The sequence below is a fragment of the Moschus berezovskii genome, chromosome 11, assembly GCF_049115385.1.
Source record: "Moschus berezovskii isolate FMDL1 chromosome 11, NW_MosBer_1.0, whole genome shotgun sequence".
In the NCBI taxonomy this organism is placed as follows: Eukaryota; Metazoa; Chordata; class Mammalia; order Artiodactyla; family Moschidae; genus Moschus; species Moschus berezovskii.
This window is the reverse complement of record NC_142470.1, coordinates 3,859,076-3,874,913: the sequence shown is the minus strand read 5'-3', so window position 1 is coordinate 3,874,913 and position 15,838 is coordinate 3,859,076.

Genomic DNA, 15,838 nt, shown 5'->3' with positions numbered 1-15,838 from the left:
TTGACCGGCATTTGTTCAGGGCCTGCTGGGTATGAACTAGTGCTTGAAGCTTTGTAGAGGGATGGTGCAGAGTCTTGAAAAACAGAGAAAGCCCTGTAGTCACTCACAGACACGTCGAGAGACCCAACTGGTATGTGCTGGGACAGAGCCATGGGAGCCCCTGTGACAAGATGGCAGGCAGGGGCCCGGTGGGCGCAGCTGGGGGCTCTCTCTGTTTCCTGTGACCGCTATAACAAGTCACCGCCAACTTGGTGGCTTCCAGCAACACCAAGGGGGACTTCCTTGGTGGTCCAGTGGTTAAGACTCCACGCTTCCAATGCAAAGGGTGCAGGTTCGATCCCTGGTCCGGGAACTAGGATTCTGCATGCTGCGTGGTGTGTGGTGCTTAGTCGCTCAGTCGTGTACGACTCTTTGCGACCCTGTGGACAGCAGCCCATCAGGATCCTCCGTCCACAGGGAGTTTCCAGTCAAGAATATTGGAGTGGGTTGCCATGCGCTCCTCCGGGGATCTTCCCTACCCAGGGATTGCAGTGTGGCCAAAACAATTAAAACAAAAACACAAAGACCTTCTCTTACAGATGTGGAGGTCAGAAACCCAAAGGGCGTCTCACAAGGCTAGAAGTCAAGGTGTCAGGAAGCTGATTCCTTCCAGAGCCTTCGAGGGACGCTCTGTTGCCTCTTTTTTTCCAGCATCTAGAGGCCAAGTAGCGGAGAAGGCAATGGCACCCCACTCCAGTACTCTTGCCTGGAAAATCCCATGGACAGAGAAGCCTGGAAGGCTGCAGTCCATGGGGTCGCTAAGAGTCGGACACGACTGAGCGACCTCACTTTCAGTTTCATGCATTGGAGAAGGAAATGGCAACCCACTCCAGTGTTCTTGCCTGGAGAATCCCAGGGATGGAGAAGCCTGGTGGGCTGCCATCTATGGGGTCGCACAGATTCGGACACAACTTAAGCGACTTAGCAGCAGCAGCAGCAACAGTAGCAGAGGCCAAGTAGCGGAGAAGGCAATGGCAACCCACTCCAGTACTCTTGCCTGGAAAATCCCATGGGTGAAGGAGCCTGGTAGGCTGCAGTCCATAGGGTCGCACAGAGTAGGACACGACTGAAGCGACTTAGCAGCAGCAGAGGCTGCCTATGTCCCTCAGCTTGTGGTCTCCTCCTCCATCTCCAGACTGCATCACTCTGACCTCCCATCAGCCCACCTCCTTCCTCTGCTTTTGACCTGCTGGCTTCCCTCTCATCAGGACCTTTGTGATGACGCTGGGCCCCACCTGGATCACCCGGGAGACCGTTCCCATCACAAGGTCCTTAATGGAATCACTGTGGTAGGCAGAATAATAGTCCCCAGGGGCTTCCCTGGTGGCTCAGTAGGAAAGAATCTGCCTGCCAATGCAGGAGACACAGGTTCAATCCCTGGGCCGGGAAGATCTCATGCGTGTTTCAGAGCAACTCGGCCGGCATGCCACAACTACTGAAGCCTGTGTGCGCTGGAGTAGGTGCTCTGCAACAACAGAAGGCCCTGCTCCACAACTAGAGAAAAGCAGCACACAGCCAGGAAGACCCAGCATAGCCCACAAATACACCAATTAACACTTTAAGTTTAAAAAGAGAAGAATGGCCCCCCCAAACAATATCATGTCTCATCCTTGAAACTTGTGACTGTTATCTCATACAGCAGAAGAGACTTAGCAGATGTGATTACATTAAGCCTGGTGTGGCCCCTCACTAGCTGTGAGAGTCTCCTTTGTAAAATGATGAATGTAGCAGTCCTCCCTATGGGCTGTCGGAGGATCCCCTGAGGCCATGCCTGTACAGCAGTGAGCAGGGCCCAGCACATGGTAAGTGTTGCAAGGCCATGAACATGCCCTCTTGAAGTCCTGACTGTCCTACAAGGCCTGCTCAAGTGCTGCCTCCTCCAGGAATCCTCCCTTGGTCATTCCAGCCAGAGTTCTCCTGCTTCTAAACACTGAGCTCCTTGGGCTCCTTGCTTACAGCTCAGAACACACCAAACCTGGACTAGTAGTTATCTGTGGGTAAGCTTCCTATCTGCTAGAAGGAATTCCCTCTGGGCTCTGGCTTTCAGCACCAAGCCCATGCCTGGCCCGCTGTGATGAACACTTCTGAATGAGTCACTTCCGGGTGCCAAGCTGGGCCCAAGGTTGCTTGACCCACATGGCCCTCTGCAAAGGAGGTGTCGTTATCCCATGTTACAGAGAGGGTGTAAATGAGGCTCAGAGAGGTCACTCATCTTGCCCAAGGTCACCCAGCGGGTAAGTGCAGAGCTGGGGTCATTTGATCCACGTCTTCTTTGAGTGTCTGTTTGCCTCTCTTCCCAATGACATCTGCGATGTTTGCTGCCCTCCACGGTGAGTCTAGAGGATTCTGAGGCCCCTGGGGAATGGTAAATCCCTGGGCTCCCAGGCTCTGGGTTTGGCTGGGCAGGACCCCTTGGCATACTTCATTGCAGAGGCCCTTCCTGTTTACTTTAGCTAGAATTCCCCTGCACAAACCCATCAGGTGTGCGGAGGGTGGGGTGGAGGATTGGGATTTGCATACGAGGGTGGTCTGGTCTCCTCGGCAGGCTTTCAGATCCTTGTCCTACAGGTCTCGCTCTTGAAGTCTGAGGAAGATGGCCTCTGGCAGCCAATCCACTGGAGCCGCTGGAGCCCTTGGAGACCCCTGCTCCGGCCCCTTCTCCCATCCATGGGGACCCTGTGGCCCAGAGAGGGAAGAAAACTTGCCCAAAGCCACACAGCAGAGTCAGGCTCACCTGGAGTGAACCTGCACCTCCCAGAGGACAGGAACACACACAGACACACACACACATGCACACAGGCGCACACACACAGGGCAGCTACTTTGCATGATCCTTGTTTGCTAAACAAAACCACTCTAATATCAGGATTTCAGCCACTTCTGCGGCAGGGCGGGGCTAGGAAGAGGAGGTCTTCAAGAAAGACAAGGCGTCTTTCTTCCTCTGCTGAGGTTGGGAGAGTGGGATTGCGCTCCTCGACCCCTCCACCCAGTGCCCACGACAGGGTGGTGGGGCGGGGGTGGGGGCTGCAGCCTCAGAGCAGGGTGCCGGAACCCCACCTCCACACACACTGCAGAGACGGGGGTCAGCGTGCGGGCAGGTATCCGATTGTGAAACCTGCTTCCTGGGACGAGTCCACAGGGTGTGGGCGGGGCGGGCAAGGGCAGAGCCATCCTGCTGCCCCTTCCCTGTGCCCACCCCTCACCCAGGTGTGGGAACTCCAGGGCGGTCCCAGGGAGGATGGGCTACCTGCGGGGAGCCGCGGCCCTGGAGAGGGCCTTCAGGTCAGCCTCTGCCCACAATCCAGCAAGCCCTGCTCCAGCCGTGGGAGCATCTCAGCATTTGGGATGGCAGGGCTTCACTCAGCATGCTGGGGTCGGGGGGGAGGTACCCAACCACGTGGGTGCATTGGGTCCCCCGGCTGCTGTGATTGGAGGGAGCCCATCCCACTACCACTCTCCCTGTCTGAGATGCCCAGCGTGGAGTCGCCGTGTGTGAAGCCCCATGCAGCCGCGAGAAGACTGCCCAGGGCTTCCCTTTGCTGCAAGAGGGAAAGGGCCCCCTCACAAGGCCTATTGGCTGTGACGTCACACAGAATCCAGGTTTTCTGGTCCTCTGGTCTAGGGCCTTTCTACCAGAACAGTGAGACTGATTGCACGATGTCTGGGGATCCTACTTACATAAAGCATGCAGGGGACCTTGCTTACAGAAAACATGGAGTCAGTGGCGGCCTCTGAGGTTGTGTGGGAGATGCCGGTTGCTGGACTGTGGCACTGACCCAGCTGTTGGGGACTGGAAGGGCGTGGATGGAACAAGTCAGCTGTGGTGTCTAACTCAACTTGGAGGATCTCTTTACTCTGCGGTACATAACAAAACCAGTATTTTAATATTAAAATGAACTGGTCACATCAGGAAGCAGAATGCAACATTTGAATCAGTTTTCGGACGGAATGTCCCACTGGTGGTGGCAGCTTCAGGGGACACCCCCGGGTCCCTGCCAACCCCTGAGGGACATGCTGGGAGAGGCCAGGCAACCCTCCATGGGGATCAGTGGTCAGCATGGAAATGCACCTCCCAAGGACAGTCTGTCCAGGCATTTGCACAGTGGCTGAGCTGACCCCAGCCTGTTAGGAGGGGACCTCCCCACTCCGACCGGCTCCCCAGACCACACCGAGCATCCAAGACAGATTATCTTTCTGAAGCTCAGTTCCCATGTCTCTTGGGGTCCTCCCCCTGGTCCAAAGCAGTCAATGGCTCAGGTGCCTTGGGAACTTCCCTGGGATTCTGCGCAGGAAGCCAAGTCTTCCCTGTTATTTCCCAAGAGGCCTTTAGGGGATTCCCGAGGCCATTTTCTACCCTCTTGGCCAACAGTGTTCCCTCCCCTGAGCCCTGGAAACCCAGTTCAAGTGCACAGATTCTTTTTGTTTTCTTTTTCTGGCTGCATAGCATGTGGGATCTTAGTTTTCCAACCAGGAATCAAACCTACAGCCCCTGCATTGGAAGCACAGCCTTAACCACTGGACCCCCAGGGAAGTCCCACAAGTGCATAGATTTCCCAACATGTGCTCACCCCAGACCCTCAATTCTACTCCCAGAAATTCACACGAAAGAGAGTCACAAAGGGACCACAGGTTGCTACCAGGTCATCTTCTGAAGCCAGCTGGAAATGGAAAAAACCAAACTGGAGCCACCCTAACCTCCCAGAAGAGACTGGCTAAGTGACCAGTGGCACACCCAGACAGTGGTCATCTGAGCAGCCATCACGAAGAGCCAGTGTGCTTTACAAGGACTGACCCGGAAGGGGCCTGGGTGCTGACGTGGAGTGAACAACGCTTGCTTCACGATCGCGTGCTGATTCTTTAAAAACAGCACAACGTACGTTTGTGGGTGCTTAGAGAAACAAATCCGAGGAAGGTAAATCCAGCCATTGATAGCGGTTGTTTCTGGGGCCTGGAAAGGAGGGTTGACTTCACCCTCAATGCTATCTATAAAAGAAACTCGGATTTGTGTGTGTGTGTGTGTGTGTGTATTTTTTACTAAAAAAAAAAAAAACTGAACAGAAAATAGATTTTGCAGAATAAACACATCAATGTAGGAAGCTGTTCATGATATCTTAGGTGAAAAAGTGGTTAAAATCAGTATATACCACATGATTCCATTTTGTTAATTACACACACGGAAGGAAGTTCGCAAGGATAAAAAGCAGCGTATCAACAGGGCCTGTGTCGAGGGGGGCTGCAAATTTTCTTCTTCTCTTTCAGCGTGTGAGTTGTATTTTACCACCATGGGTGTGCATGATAACATTATCAACGGCCTTATAAAAAGACCCCTTCTGCTCGAACATCATTTCCCTGCCTTCAGGTTGCCTCTCCACTCCTCCCTCCAAGCTGCTGGCCCTCCACGGCTCCACGGGGCTGGATCCTTTCTCCTTCACCAGTGCTGGTCGGCTTGTCCCCAGCTCCCAACCCTGAGAGCCGCCTCCTAGCAGACTCTGTGTCCAGTCCTAACCCTCAGCCTAGCAGCCAGCACCCAGGAGGTCCCAGAGAAGCCCAGGATGTGCACCCCTGTCATGGCCCCTGGCTCCTTTGTGGCAGGTGGGGTGGGACCCCTAACTGAGGAGCCCCTGGCTTGGGGATGGTGGGCTGGACCCTGGACCCCCAGATCTCCCTTCTAGCCGGATGCAGGGCTGCCCCCTCCCATCTGCCTGGGGTTCGGCTGGAATTGGTCCCCAGCCAGGAGATGGGCAGGGCCCCAGGTTCCAGGGGCGGGGGTGGGGGGCTGCAGGAAGGCAGGAGGAGGGAAATCTGAGACAGGGGCTGCGCTGAGCGGCTGTGCTCAGGTTTGGCCTGATAAAGTTTATCAAACGGTGCCGGCTGCCAACCGTTGGTGCGGAGCAGGCCCGCGGGCTTTGGCGGGAGGATGCTCCCAGGCCGATAGCGCCTTCCCGGTGTTATCAGGGGGCCTGGTGTCCCAGAGAGCGGGAGAGAGGGAGAAGCAGAAGGGGGGAGGGAGGGAGCCTCCAACCACTTCACCCAGATGACAAGAGGCCTCAGAGGCCCCTGGGACCCTTGACATCGCGGCCTCATGAGCAGCTGGGAAGGGGCCCCACGGAGGTGCGGGCCGGGGGCTCCGGCTTCTCCCGGGGCCCAGCCTTCCAGGCCCCAGAACAGGCTTGCTGCCACTCTGCCCTTCTGCAAGGCTTAAAGAAAAAGCCCCCCGGGCTTCCCTTGGTGGCTCAGCGGTAAAGAGTCTGCCTACCATGGCAGGAGACACAGGTTCAATCCCTGATGCAGGAAGATCCCACATGCCACAGAGCAGCGAAGCCCATGAGCCACAACTCCTGAGCCTGCGCTCTGGAGCCCAGGAGCCCAAACTACTGGGCCCACGCGCTGCAGCTGCTGAAGTCTGCATGCCCTAGAGCCTGTGCTCCCTATGCCACGGGAGAAGCCACTGCAGTGAGAAGCCCAAGCCACTCAGCTAGAAAGTAGCCCCTACTCTCCCCAGCTAGAGAGAGCCCATGCGCAGCACAGCCAAAAATAAATAAAATTAAAAAAAAGAGAAAAAGTCCTTTTTTCTAGAAGATTCCATGCCCTAGAAGAGGGGGCAGGAGGGCACCTCTCTACACCACCCCTGTGGTCTCGAGGTGAAGGTCAGGCTCAGTTCACCTTCGGGACCACCCCTGTAAATGTCACTGTATTGGGAGTCACCCTTCAGGGAGTCATCCCCACCTTACAAACGAGGAAACGGAGTCTCAGAGTGGGTGTCGGCGAGGATTCGGAGGGTGAGGACCCGGGAGGCAGAAGGAGAAGGGCTGAGGGGCTGAGGCTGGGATCCCCACCCCTGCTCGCGCTCCGCAGGGCCAGGCGCTCCAGAGGCGGGGGTGCTGGTCCCAGGCTCAGAGCCACGCGGTGCAGGGCCCTGACCTTGGCCATGGCGGTCAGAGGGAGGGCAGACCCCAAGGTCTGCAGGGTTATCCTGGGTAGGTGGGAGAGGGTGGCATCTTAGTTGGTTTTTATAATTCCCTTTTCTAGACACCTATGGTAACAATCAGGGAAGGCAATGGCAAGCCACTCCAGTACTCTTGCCTAGAAAATCCCATGGATGGAGGAGCCTGGTGGGCTGCAGTCCGTGGGGTCGCTTAGGGTCGGACACGACTGAGCGACTTCACTTTCACTTTTCACTTTCACACATTGGAGAAGGAAATGGCAACCCACTCCAGTGTTCTTGCCTGGAGAATCCCAGGGACGGGGGAGCCTGGTGGGCTGCCGTCTATGGGGTCACACAGAGTCGGACACGACTGAAGCGACTTAGCAGCAGCAGCATGGTAACAATATGGGGGTGTTGGGGCGCCTTGGGGGAGAAACGTGACTTGTTTGCTTTTAGAAGGAGAGGGTGCAAGGGCCCCAGGAGCCCCTGGCCGGGCCCTCAGGCCCAGGAGCACCGCCTCTGTCCAGCCCAGGGCGCAAACAGGGGCCAGGCCTGCTGGTGTCCGCCGCACAGACAGCCGGGTCCCCGAGAGCCCCGGAGGACCCCCGTGCCCAGGGCCTTCCCGAGGCCGCAAGGCCGCCCAGTGGGGTGGAGAGCACTCATTCATCGGCTCTTATTTACAGAGCAGTTGCCGTGAGCCGGGCTCGCTTCCGGGCAGTGAGGACGGGCAGTGGGAGCAGCCAGAGTGTCCATGCTTATGAAACCGAGGGGAGGTACCCTAAGAGGAGAAACAGAGAAAGCCCGAAGAAATACAGAAAGGGGGGCAGGATGTCAGCGTGGGGAGCCTGCTGTGTGAGGGGTGGGGAGCAGACAGCCCAGAAGGTGGGGGGTGGGAGGATGGTGGGGATGGGGGGGTCGGAGGCTGGGATGTCACTCTGGCCCCCTCCTGGCAGGACGGACTTACAGACGCTTCCCTCTGGACCTCAGTTTCTCTCATCCGGACGATGACCCCCGTGGTCTTCAGAAATCTTCATTCAGCCCACACCCTCCAGTCCCAAGACTTCCTTTCATCGACCTTTTTTTTTGGCAGTGTTTTCCATTTTAACTAACTAATATTGAGATCGAGTTGACAGATCACATTCGATTGGTTTTACGTGTAGTGTGGATTATTTGATGCTTGTATGTGTCGTGAAACGATCCCTACGATAAGTGAATAGCCATCAGTACACAGTTCAAAATGCATTTCTTCTGATGAGAACTGCTTTCTAAGTAGTTTTATTTTCGGCTGGGCTGGGTCTCCCTTGCTGAGCAGGTTTCCCTCTAGTAGTGGAGCGGTGGCTTTTCTATTGCAGAGCATCGGCTCTAGGGCTTCAGGGCTTGAAGGCTTCCGTGGCTGCAGCTCCCAGACTCTGGAACACAGGCTCAGAGCTGTGGCACACAGGCTAAATTGCCCCATGGCATGTGGCATCTTCCCTGATTGGCGACCTCACCCGTGCCTCATGCATTGGCAGGTGGATTTGTTACTGCTGAGCCACCGGGAGGGCCTGATGAGAACTTTAAAGACCTACCCTTCTCTCTCTTTACTGAAGCATACCTGAGAGTTTCAGGTATACAGCAAAGTGATTCAATATATATCTGTGTATATATATTTTTTCAGATTCTTTTCTATTATAGATTAGTACAAGGTACTGAACATAGCTCCCTGTGCTACACAGTAGGTCCTTCTTGTCTGTCTGTTTTACGTAACTAGTGTGTATCTGTTAATCCCAGACTCCCACTGTACCCTCCCCCGCCACCTCCTCATGGACTCTTGAAGGGAGGGTGCAGGTGACAACTGTTGGGGAGGGACCCCAGAGTTTGCACATTCACGGGCCTTCAGTGCACGTGGGGGCAGGCAGGTGTCCAGACATGGAGCAGGGTTTGAAAGTGGGGAAGACAGGAAAGGGGTGCCCGACACAGTTTTGCGGCTCGTCTGCAATACCTGGCAATACCCTGTCTCAGAATCTCTGCCCTCTCCCCACATTGAGTGTGGAGTCACTCAGTCGTGTCCAACTCTTTGTGACCCCATGGACTGTAGTCCGCCAGACTCCTCTGTCCATGGGATTCTCCGGGCAAGAATACTGGAGTGGGTAGCCATTGCCTTCTCCAGGGGATCTTCCCGACCCGGCGTTTGAACCCATGTCTCCTGCACTGCAGGCGATTTCTTGACTGACTGAGCCACCTTATGCAGAAGTAAATGGAGTTGTAGTCATTATCTTCGCCAATGGTTCTGAACTTGGAGCCCAGGCCGGGGGCTGGATCCCTGGGCCCCATGCCCTCCAGGCCACCGTGGGCGGCACTGACCCGGGCCACACTCATGGGCAGTCCCCACTGACAGCTGGAACCACAGACGCCAGGCTGAAGCTCAGAGCTATTTCTGCAAAGGGTGACTTGGGACTTCCTCCCGGATCTCTTAAAAATAAAGGGGTTATCGTGGTCCTCAGGTCCTTCCTCCTTGCGAGGAACCCTGACATGATTTCTGGGGGAGGCCTGGGCCCCCCGAGCCCCCTCAGCCCAGCGAGGACTTATCTCTGGGCTCAGTTGGGCAGCAGGAAGGGAGAGAAGCGACCACCACGGCCGCTCTTCCTGCCCCAGAAGCCCCTTTTGGGAGCAGCAGGGGATGTGGCCACTGACTCAGGGGCGTCAATCAGCCTTCTTCCCCAGGGCTGCGGTTGCCCACCGGCCTCTGAGGGGGGGAATCAGAAATCAGGGGGGCAGAGAGAGTTTGGGGGAAGCCTCTGGCATGTCCAGCCCAGCCTCTGCCCCGGGCCTCTGGCATAACCCAGTCTGCGTGACCCATGCCTGGTCCTGCAAAGCTGGTGGAATGTCAGTCCCCACTATACCCCCAGCCCCTGCAGAGGCTGGGGGACCTGCTCCTGGAGGTCAGGCCGCCCTGTAGGGAAAGTGAGAAGGCAGAAGCTCTGGGAAGGCAGGCGGGGCTTCGGGCAGTCCTCCTCCCCCTGCCAGGGGTCCACTTTGCAGCAGAGAGGAGCCCAGGGCTCAGCCCAACCCCTGTGGGGACTCTTTCCCATTTTGCAGTCCCCAGAGTTTTAGTCCCAGTGGAAGGAAACTCCTCTCAGGGTTTTCCAAGAAAGAACCCTAAGGCTCCGTTCAACAATCTGGTCCCTGGAGGGGCAAGATCCAGAAGAAGGGGCACTTAGTGGACTCTGGGAGGCGGAGAGGCCACCAAACCCACGCTGGGGCAGAGAAGTCTTCCCACAGGAAACGGCCATCCTAGAGGAATTTGATCTGTTTGAGGTGGAGAGGGTGGCGCCAAGCCTAGGAGCAGTAGGTGCAAAGGCCCTCGTGAGACATAAGGCTTCCACCTGTCCCAGCTCCATCCCCAATCTGCTGGGGGCCAGCTAGTGCCCTGTTGGGACCACAGTAGCCAAAGTGTAGGACAAAGATGAGCTCAAGGGCTCACAGGAGCCATCCTGGGTGCTGGGCACACAGTCACGTTCACCCCGGCTTGCCGTTGCCGGCTATCACGGGCCCAGCTGGCCAGTCCCACCTGCGGCCAGCCCTCCTCTGGAAGGAAGGTTCAGGCCACCTGACCTGAATGAGCATCCCCTGGGCAGCTCTGCAGAAGCCAACAATCTTAGCTGGAAACCGTCGCAGGCCGGGGTTTCCTCCCTGCCCAGCTCCCCAGCGCCCCTCAGCCCAGCCTCAGACTTATCACTGCCCTCCAGCTGCCTCAGCCCCGGCCCCCTCCAACCACCTCCCCCGCATGATTCAGCAAATCTTCCCTCCCTGGGGGGAAAAACAAGGGTGTAAAAAAAAATCACAATGTCAGATTACAAAGCCCCAACTGTAGGGCAGGCCCCTGGCAGGGAGATAAGGGTCCCACTCCGCCCTCAAAGCCCCTCTGGCAGATAAACCTTCTAAAGCATCAGAGGAGGCTGCCTGCCACAGGTGTGGGGTGCAGAGGCCTGGTCTGGGGGAAGTCACCAGGCGGTGCACCAGGCAGTGCATGCCCTTGGGTGGCGAGCCTGGCAAAGAGGAAGCGCCCAGCCACAGCAGCAGAGGAGCTGGTGTTGCCAGCCCTGCCCCCTGCCCCTGCCAGAGCGACAGAAAGAGCGGGGAGGAGGCCTGTGCAGAAAGCGCACCTGGAGTGTGCCCACAGATGCCCTCTGCTGCGAGCACCCCTCTGCAGCTCGGCCTGCAAACCCTCTCCGTGTAGGGCCGGCTGAGTGGGGAAGTGAGGATGCTTGTCCTCCAGAGGCCCCTGGGTGCAGGGAGCAGCGGGGGCCACTGGAGCGCTGGGCACCTCCTCTGGGGAGGGCTGGCGCAGCCCAGGAGACCTCACCAGGGGGCGTCCAGGCTTCCAGGTCAGAGTTGGGCCAGGCTGGAGCCCCCCCCCCCCACGCCACCGACTCCCTGGGTCCCCGACTCCATCTCTGGAACGTGGGAGGAGGCAGGGGCTGCTGAGGCCACAGGCTTCCTGCTCTGGTGGGGGGCCGGGCAACTGATGATGGGTTTAAGTTAGGGCTGGGGCGGGGCTCTGCCATCCTAGACAAGTCATTCCTCCACTCTGGGCCCATCGGCAAAATGCGAGTGGTCCCAAAACCCACAGCAGGGCTGCCCTGGGGCATGAAGGTGCACCCGCCAGGCATGAGCCACTCCAGTCTCCGAGGCTGGGGGAGTTAGTGTCTGGTTGAAAAAGGGGTGGTTTGGGGACAAACACCCACCAGGTCCCCGGCACACAAAGTCAGGGGTCTGACTATCTGGCTGCCTCTCCTTCTCCCCCTGGGACAGCTTTCTGAGCTCATTTCTCTGAAAGAGCGAGGCTGGCCAGACAGAAATAGGTACAAGGGGAGGCTCCAGGCACACACTTGAGTGCAGAGGCCTTCCGCCTATTTAAATCCTCCGAGCCGACCTGGAGCTGGTCAAGCCTCTGCCGTGACTTCAAGGAAGTCCTTGCCTTCCTCTGGGGCCTCCGTTCCACAGGCTGCAAAAGTGAGAGAGCCAGTCAAGACGGGATCGACTGCCCCTATGCGCTGTACATTTGCAAATTCCAAGAGCTCACGGGGGGGGGGGGGCAGGGGGGGGTGCGGGGGGGTGGTGTTTGGCCCAAGGTGATGAACCAGAAGCGAGAAATGCCAGCAGGGTCACGGCAGCCAAAAGGGGAAGTGGCCCAAGTGTCCGCTGAGAGACGGGGGAGAAACAGAATGTGGTCCGTCCATACCATGGAGTACTTGCCAACCTGAAAGAGGAGGAGACCGGCCCCCGCGGCAGCAGAGATGACCCCTGAGGACCCTGTGGAATGAGCCAGACACACAAGGACAAGCGCCGCGCTCTCTCACTTCCAGAGAGGCCTGGCACGGCCATAGAGACCGGGGGCAGTGGGGCAGGAAGGGAAGGCAAGGCCGGGTTTGAGGGAGACGGAGGCGCCGTTTTACAAGAAGAGAAGAGCTCTAGGAGCGGATGGTGGCACATAATGTGAACAGAATTAACACCCCTGAACCAAACTCGCGAACATGATGAACACGGCGAACGTGCTGTATGTTTTTAAAAATCTTTCCTGATTGATCTGCTGTGTCAGGTCCCAGTCGTGCACGTGGGACCTCCTCTGGGGCTCACAGCCTCTCGAGTTGCGGTGGGCTGGCTTAGCTCTGGGGTGTGGATTTAGTTGCTCCGTGGTGAGTGGGATCTTAGGTCCCCACCCAGGGATCAAACTCCGTGTCCCTTGCATTACAAGGCCGATTCCTAATCACTGGACCACCAGGGAAGTGCCTGGGGTCATGTATATTTTAGCACTGTTAAAAAAAGATAGAAAAGACAAGAAGAGGAGAAAGCCAGTGGGTAGAGTGTGGCCATGGTGTTTGAGGAACAAAGGCTTTGGAACCCGAGCCCAGCAGCAAACAGTTCATGGTCTGGGTGGAGAGACAGGCCGGCAGTGTCCACCACTGAGGCCAAGCAGGCCGGGCCCGTGCTGGAGCGGGCAGGAAGGGACCCAGGGCTGCAGGGAGAGGCCGCTTCCCTCCAGGACCAAGTGGCTGAGCACCCCCCAAGCAGCTGCACCAGAATCCCAGTGTCTTCTCCTCTTCCTCCCAGAGCGGCTTTCTTGGCCTTGGGGCCTCCTGCAAAGTTGTTCCTTCTGCCTGGAAGGCGGGCCCTCAATTCTTCTCCCTCAACTCTTTCTCTAGTCTAGTTTCAACCCACAGGCACCCTCCGAGGAGACCTGGCCCCAAGAGATGCCCTCCTCTGACACGGATCATAACTGTCATCAAATAGCCATTTGTGCCGCTGTCTGAATGCCTGGTGAAGGTCTCCACTGCCTCCCCTGCACCCAGCAAATAAATGGATGGGTGGGTGGATGGGCAAACCAACTCATGGGGCTGACCCTCCCCATCCCAAGGGACTGGTGCTCGGTGAGGGCCCAGGCTGGGGTCGGCGGAGGGGTGGGGGGGTGGACGGCTGTGACTTGGAGCTCGGAACCCCTGGTCGGTCCTGCCTGAGCTGCGAGACTGTGCAGTCATGTGAGATCTGCTTCCAGACATCAGCGGATGGCTGTGAGACCCCAGCCCAGAGTTGCAACAGGAAGACAGCACCACTGCCCACCGGGAGGACCCTGTCCCCACATGGAGCACCTCCCCGGTAAATAGTAGCCGTTAGGCATCCCTCTTTAACAACCTCAGAAGCTGAGGCATGTGCCCTTTGCTGTGCTCAGTCGATTGGTCGTGCCTGACTCTCTGTGACCCCATGGACTGTAGCCCGCCAGGCTCCTCTGTCCATGGCATTTTTCAGGCAAGAATACTGGAGTGGGTTGCCATTTCCTTCTCCAGGGGATCTTCCTGACCCAGGGATTCAACCTGTGTCTCCACCATTGGCAGGTGGATTCTTTACCACTGAGCCACCTGGGAAGCCCTAAACTGAGGCATCCACTTGTCTGAAGCTTGGCTGAATTTTAAGTATTCCTGCCTGGAGAATCCCATGGACAGAGGAACCTGGCAGGCTATACAGTCCATGGGGTCGCAGAGAGTCAGACAGGATTCAGAGACTTTCACATCAAAGCCCAAAGGCTTTTTAAAGGGCAGGTCAGCCCTGCCCTCAAGGTCTTGGATTCAGTCCCGGTTCCTAGGCCCTCTCTCCTGCCCAGAGACCCCCACACCCCGAGTCCTGGGCACGGAGAAGGCTCCCTGCGCTGGGCAGACGGCGGGGGCTCAGGAAGGGGAGCCTCAGCGTCCGGAACTGTGGCCGCCTTCCTTCCCGTCCCCTCCCCCTCCCCACTCCCCGCCTTCCTCCCCACCCCCCATCTCCCCAGCCCCCAGCCCCAGATGGGGTCGGGGCCCTGGCAAGTGCTGAGGCCCAAACCGCTGAATTAGGCGGTGGTTGGGGTCACCCATCCTCTGCCCGCGGGCTCCCGGGCAGGGTCCCTGCGGAGTCAGTCGGGAGGGGATGGCGCCCCCTGGTGACCGCGCCCGCGGAGGGTGGGGGGTGCGCAGGGCTGAGGTGGGGGGCCGCGCAAGGGCGTGGCGGGGTGGCAAGGGACTGACGCCCCTCGCGGGTCTGCGTTAGCTCCCTGATCGTGTCATCCTGTCATCCGCCGCTGCCGTTGGTTAGGTCCAGAGACCCGGGCACCGACTAGCAGTCAATGGGATTGGGGGTTCGGGGTGCGGGATCAACAGGTGTGCCACGTGCGGAGGCCTCTCCAAAGTGGGGTGCGGACCCCTGAAAACGGGTTACCCCGAGAAGACGGGGAGGGCGGGGACAAAGGCACAGAGGTCTGGAGCCTCAGGGTTAAGAGTTGGGGGGAGTGGTCGGGAGCAAGATGGGTGTGACTGGGAAAGCCTGGGGAGCAGGACCCCGGGAATCTCTGTGAAAGGGTTTGGCTTCCCCGCCTCCCGTAACCCCAGCGATGAGCAGCCAAGGCGCCTTGATGGAGAAGGGCCCCCTGGCTTCTGCGGGAAGGATGGCAGGCACCGAGCCCTGCGAAGGTGTTGAAACCGGGGATACCCAGAGGTGCGGGTGCCCGCCGGAATCCGCCCCCCACCCCGAGGCCCCCGAGGCCCCAGCACAGTCACAGGGGCGGAGGTCAGACAGGGTTGTGGCCCCAGTAAGGGAACCTTTAGTGACGTCTAAGGAAATCACTGAGTTCCATGCCCTTTGACCCAACAGTACCTTACAGACATCTGCCCATGTGTTAATTGACACACAACAGTGATTCATTGCGACCTTGTATTTGCAAAAGGTTGGAAACAACCTAAGTATCCTTCAAAGAGGGCTGGTTAAATAAATCATGGTCCCACCATACAGCGGAACACTGGGCGTCTGTTCAAAGAAGCGGAAGTGCCATGTGAATGACAGGGACACTTTCCCAAGATATACTGTCCCATGAAAAAGGCGGCTATGGAAGGGAGCGTGTAGGAAACCCATGGAATTCATTTAGAGCTGACTACGTTTTGCCCCTGCGACAGGCGGGATCTTAGTTCCCTGACCAGGGATGGAACCTGTGCCCCCTGTAGAGGAAGAAAGTCCTAACCCCCAGACCGCCAGGAAGTCCATAGAGTTCACTTTAAAAGATGGAGGATTCGTATTACAGCCTCTAGGGAGCCCACAGAAGCATGTTCAGCTGTCTATTAGAGGGAGAATAGACGGCTAAAACCCTTCTGTGGGTTAGTGGTTCACTTTTTAAGGGGGGGTGAAGAATATATAATTTTACTTTTAACTATGTAGGTTATCTCTCAGTTCAGTTCAGTTCAGTCGCTCAGTCGTGTCCGACTCTTTGCAACCCCATGAGTCACAGCACAGAGAGATAAATAAGAAACTGATAATATTGCTCACCTCCAGAAAAAAGTTGAGTCCCATGTCTGGGGAAAGGAGTGGGAAGGAGGT